Source organism: Sinocyclocheilus anshuiensis, unplaced genomic scaffold, assembly GCF_001515605.1.
Source record: "Sinocyclocheilus anshuiensis isolate Anshui unplaced genomic scaffold, SAMN03320099.WGS_v1.1 scaffold292, whole genome shotgun sequence".
In the NCBI taxonomy this organism is placed as follows: Eukaryota; Metazoa; Chordata; class Actinopteri; order Cypriniformes; family Cyprinidae; genus Sinocyclocheilus; species Sinocyclocheilus anshuiensis.
In genome coordinates this window covers 407263-413372 of record NW_015555757.1, presented here as the reverse complement: position 1 = coordinate 413372, position 6110 = coordinate 407263, and the positions used below count along the sequence as shown (strand labels likewise).

The 6110-nt window shown below is 39.3% G+C and overlaps 1 protein-coding gene and 1 long non-coding RNA gene across 2 annotated transcripts in view; one reads left to right on the top strand and one right to left on the bottom strand.

The window, feature by feature from the left end:
* The window catches only part of LOC107673906 (uncharacterized), a 14577-nt gene extending 11324 nt beyond the window's left edge, over positions 1 to 3253 (bottom strand). Inside the window, exon 1 of the long non-coding RNA XR_001632446.1 lies at positions 3243 to 3253. This is a non-coding gene — a long non-coding RNA (uncharacterized LOC107673906). The remainder of the gene's footprint in view (positions 1 to 3242) is intronic.
* LOC107673905 (potassium voltage-gated channel subfamily KQT member 5-like) overlaps positions 1 to 6110 on the top strand; it is a 133430-nt gene that overhangs the window by 78204 nt on the left and 49116 nt on the right. The window lies entirely within an intron of this gene.

The window sequence follows — 6110 nt, the reverse complement described above, 5'->3', positions numbered from 1 at the left end:
GTTGCATTTATAATTTTGTTCAGTGTATATATATATATATATATATATATTAGTATATACTGTCTATGTCTAATTAGTGGTGATTGCATCCAATTAATGAGCCATATGTCATATGTCACAATTACTTTCACATATTTAATAACAAACTCCCAACCAGGACTGTCGTTTCAGTTTACAGGGCTAGCACATTTAGATGTTTGAAAAAAAAAAAAAAAAAGATTTAAAAATCTTAAAAGCTTGTTGGGTTTATGAACTGAGAGAACATAGAGATAGAAGAGATAGATGGGTGGGTAGATTCCCTTACCAGTTCCCTTTCAGTCGGTCACTCCGAGTCACGTCGGTAACCGACGAATTGGGATCTCGCTTAGAGTGACCAATCCACTTCGAGCGTAAACTAAACGAGCCAATGCACATTGGCATGCGACGATTGCATCCAGCTGCCGCTGATCACAGCGTGAGCATAAAAAGGCAGCCGGTGCAACGCATACCAGCTTTTCGCTTCGGAGCCAAGCGACAACATCGTTCTGCTCCTACCAAACTGCTTCGTGTGTGACGAGTCTAGCGTGCTCTCGGCAGCTTTTTGTGTTGGTGGACGGCGCTTCAGCGGTGGTCGTTCCTTTGTCGAGTGGGTTGCACAGATGACCATCTCAGAGCTGCGGGCCAGGCTCCGTTTCCTCCAGGGGGCGGAGCTCCGTTGCCTCTGCCGCGATCTAGTGTTCGTCCTGGCGCCAGCCAGGCGTGGACTACTTCGGGCAGTAGCACGGGGGGTCTGAGGGTTACAGTGGTGGCAAACCCCTCAGGGAACCAACCCTTCGGGGGACCATCGATCCTCTAGCGCTTTGCAACCAGTTGAGCCGCCAAAGGAACGCGCTGGTCCCTCTTCAAAGAGCGTACCAGCGGTATCCTTCTGTGCTCCTCCCGACGACCGGATGTCGATCACTGCATTGGAGGGAGAGCTCTCTGGAGAGGAAGATTCGGCTGTGCTGCCGCCCTCCGGGAGATGGTGGCAAGGCCTGAATCGGATCCAGAGATGTCGGCTATGCTTTCCCGGGCCGCCGAGAGGGTAGGGCTCAAGTGACTGGGGCATATGGCAGCTGCAGCAGCAGTTACGCCGCTGGGGCTGCTTCATATGAGACCGCTCCAGCACTGGCTTCATGGCTGAGTCCCGAGGTGGGCGTGGCAGCGCGGCACTCACCGGGTCCAAGTTACACTGGCCTGTCGCCAAACCTTCCCACCGTTGTTCCTCCAGGCAGGAGTGCCCCTAGAACAGGTCTCCAGGCATGCTGTGGTTTACACGGATGCCTCCACCACCATCTGGTATGCATTGAACCAGCTGCCTTTTTATGCTCACGCTATGATCAGCGGCAGCTGGATGCAATCATCGCATGCCAATGTGCATTGGCTCGTTTAGTTTATGCTCGAAGTGGATTGGTCTGTCTAATTCGTCAGTCACCGACGTGACGTCTCCGTTCCCTCCTTCAGGGAACGAGGGTTACATGTGTAACTGAGACGTTATGCTCAAAATTATTAATGCCCTTGGTAAATATGAACAAAGAAGGTTGTGAAAATAAATCTGCATCGTTAATCCTTTTGGTCTTTTATTAAATTTTTTTTTACAAAAATCTAACCTTTCATTGGAGAATAAGAATTTAAAATGGGGGGGAAATCTCATTATGAAATAAATGTTTTTCTCTAATACATATTTGTCACAATTAATCATAACATTTTATTCAGTACTTTTTGCAACCTCCTTTTGCCAACAGCTTTGAGTCTTCACCTAGAATGCCTGATGAGTTTGGAGAACATCTGACAAGAGATCAGAGACTATTCCTTCATCCAGAATCACTCCAGACCCTTTCGATTCCCAGCTCCATGTCGCTGCTTCTCCTCTTCAGTTCACCACACTCATTTTCTATAAGGTTCAGGTCAGAGGACTGGGATGGCCATGGCAGAAGCTTGGCTTTGTGCACAGTGACCCATTTTTGTTTTGAATTTGATGTTTGATTTCGGTTCATTGTCCTTTAGGAAGATCCAACCTTGGCCCATTATAAGATTTCTAGCAGAGTCAGTCAGGATTTTTTATTTATTTTTTTTCATCAGGGAATTTGATAGAATTCATGATGCCATCTATCTGAACAAGATGTCCAGGACCTCCGGCAGAAAAATAGGCCCACAACATTAAAGATACAGCAGTATATTTAATTGTACACATGGGGTACTTTTTATCACTGTGTGCACCATACCCTTCTTGAGTGTTTGCTTTTAAAAAGCTAATTTTTAGTTTCTTCTGACCATAGAACCCAGTCCCGTTTGAAGTTCCACTAGTGTCTAGCAAATTAATGTTTTTTGTTTTTTTTTTTCTGAGGAGAGCATTTTCTTTTCTTGATTTTTTTTTTCAACATGTGGTGATGTAGGAGCTGTTGGATTTTTTTTTTTTTGCTTTCTAACCCCAAGACTCAACTATTTTCTGCAGTCCTCCAGCTGTGATTCTTGGAGAGTCTTGGCCACTCAAACTCTCCTCCTTGCTTTGAGACAAAATAGACACACATCCTTTTCCGGGCATATTTGTAACATTTCCTGTTGATTGGAAATTCTTAATTAATGTCCTGATGGTGGAAATGGGAATTTTCATTGTGATAGGTGATTAAGAGAATTTGGCCTTTGTGTTCCCTCATATTTATATTTATGTGAAACAGGAAGCCATGGCTAGATAATTTAATGTTCCTAATCATCCTGGTGTGCTAAAAAAATGCAAATATAAATGGGAATATACTTGATATAATGAGAATATACTAGATATTTTACTTATAAGAATTTCTAGGGGTATTTAACTTTTTTAAATTGAAATTAAAGATTTTTTTTTTTCTTTTTTTCTTTTCGAATGAAAGATCAAATGGATAAACAATGCACATTTATTTTCACAGCCTTCTTTGATCACCCTTTTGAACACAGCAATAGATAGATAGATGGATAGATAGATAGATAGATAGATAGATAGATAGATAGATAGAGTAGATAGGTGGGTAAATATGTGTTGAATTTTTTTTTTGCACCCATACACCTTTTCCTCTATTGCTGGGACATTCAGATTTTTGCTGTTTTTCACTGCTTCTGTGCAGGATAAAGATAGAGTTTCCTTTTCTCCGGATGATGGATGGCCCTGCTGCTATTTTGGGGGCAGATGGGGGATTGCCTCTGTGGAGATCAGCATATAAAAGATCTAGTCAGCATCGGTCTGACACTGCTTTACTGTTCCGCCAATAAAGCTCACAGAAATATGGAGGGACATTACCCTTACGCCACACACCAGGAGCAGACATTCAATATTTTTCTCATTCAATCATGCCTACACTTTATTCCTATCCGCTCAAATAATGTATGGACAGGACTGAACTTGAGTCAGCATCCTGCGAGGATCTCAGATATATTCTTCTGTCTCTCTCTCTGTGTACTGTCCAGTCGCCCAGTGGTACCCTGAAAAGTGGACTTGACAGCCAATTCACTTTTATTTATTTATTTTCTTATTTTTTTTCATCGCAACAGACATGCATAACTAAATTTAGGAGTTTAGAGTATGCTGAATTTATTTAATATTTTATAAAATATATTCATGACATTTTATATTAATTTAAATTATAAAATATTTATTAAGTAATTTCTTAACAAAAAATGTTTCAATATATATTATTTAGTATATAATGTTAATTTATATATAATATTATATAATGTATTACATGATATAAGATATATGATATCAGTGAGTAGGGAGCAGTGAACACTGCATAGGGGACCCCTGAATCAGAATGCTGCTTCTCTCGTCTCGCTCTGCTAATTGCATTATTCCAGGTTCAGTGATATTGATACTAATGTGGGTGTTGTTATAAATAAGCAGCATTAAATTAATTCCTTGCTTCTGAATGAGCTTCATGTTCATTGTGTTTTGCATGAGGTACAGATGTTGATGAGAAATTCAAGCATTCGGCATGATGGAAAAAGTCACAGTTGCACTAATGACTGAACCCTGAGGAGTCACTGTTATTACTTGTAATTTCAAATCAGCCCACACACTGTTTGATTGTGAGCTGCTTTTTACATATGGTGCTGGAATTATATAGCAATCTAGCGAGTTTGTTTACTTATTTGCTACATAGTGAACATCACATAGTTCAGTATAAAATAAGCAAAAATGTGTATTTGGAGGACACAGCTTCTGACAATATTGCATGTTTGATGATGTTACATATGTGTTGCTTCCCAAATTGTAGAAAAAAAACACTGAGATGCATTCAAAATATCATTTTAATCAGATTTCAAACCACATGTCGTTGTTTAGAACACACACAAAAAAAATTGTTTGTTTTTTTGTCTGCCTGTCTTAAACTCTAAATGAAATGCTTTTGGATTTTGATTTGTAGAGACTGGTAAAAGCAGTCAGGTGTGTCGGTGCTCAGGCGCAAATGCTCAGCATCTGTGGAGATCTCATTGACTTCCTTTTGGACAATGAAGTCCCAGACAGAGTAGGATGCTACGGTCTGCTCTAACCAGAGATATAACCCTGTTAATCCTGCAGCAACAGACCTGCGGTATAGTAATGTTAGTCCTGAGATAAGCCACTTTATCTCCTTCTTTATTTCCATGCCCAGCAGGTAGACTATGCCATACTTCAGTGAACTACTCATTTAGCAGTGAATGTCTCATTTCCCCTTCCTCTTTCCCTTCCCTTTCTTCTCTCTCCTTCCTAACCCTTTGAGGCTCATGTTATTCCATTTACACCACCTGTCTTATGTTCCCCTCCTGTGCCAAACTTTGTTTCTGACAATTTTCAATTGTTTTTCTCACCACTTCAATGAGAAAACATTCTCTTGTTTCACATTTCTACAGATTTTTTCCCCCTGCCTGAGGGCATCTCTTCTTGTCTAGTCTTCTCTGTAAACAAACAATGCACAACATTATCCATTATCGCACCCGGTCTACAAACAAGACCAGCTTGTTGCATAACCGGTTCCTTATTCAGTATGTGCTATTTGTGCTGGTACCTGTCACGTTGATGACCATGTGTAATATTTGTTACAGCCCATTGTGTGTGCTGTTTGGGTCATAAAAAGATCTACATTAGTAATGTATTGTTGTAGCCTAGATACAGTGGATTCCAAAAAATCAATCAATAAAAAATAAATACTATGTATTTATCTTAATAAATTATTTACAGTTGCATAAAACCCACCTGCATGCTCTACTTTTCTCATATCTCATTTGAGGTATTTGTCTCTTCCAAAAATGCAATTTTACTGCTCAGTGGGTTCTATTTAATAGCTCAGGACAGACACTTAATTGAGTTATCGATTTTGTTTCTCTCAGGGTCCAGAGTTAACACTTACCAAGTGCCAATAGTGAGTAAAACGTGGCTTTGGTGGGATAAGAAAACACTTGGCTTGTACATTTATATGGAAGTGGAACATAATACATGGTTTCAATCAAATTCTATTCAAAGTGTAAAATCATTTTAGCATCTTTTATTATTGTTGTACATATACATATGGTAACACTTTACAATAAGGTTCATTAGTTAACATGAACTAAGAATGAACAACACGTCTACAGCATTTATTAATCTTAGTTAATGTTCATTTGTGACCTTGTAAGCTTTCCATTGATGTATGGTTTGTTAGGATAGGACAATATTTGGCCGAGATACAACTATTTGAAAATCTGGAATCTGAGGGTGCAAACAAATCTAAATACTGAGAAAATCGCCTTTAAAGTTGTCCAAATGAAGTCCTTAGCAATGCATATTACTAATCAAAAATTAAGTTTTGATATATTTACGGTAGGAAATTTACAAAATACCTTCATGGAACATGATCTTTACTTAATATCCTAATGATTTTTGGCATAAAAGAAAAATGTAATTTTGACCCATACACTCTTAAAAATAAAGGTGCTTCACGATGCCATAGAAGAACCTTTTTGTCTAAATGGTTCCATAAAGAACCTTTAACATCTGAAGAACCTTTCTGTTTCACAAAAGGTTCTTTGAGGCGAAAGAAGGTTCTTCAGATTATAAAAAGGTAAGAAAGAGATGGTTCTTTAAAGAACCTTTGACTGAATGG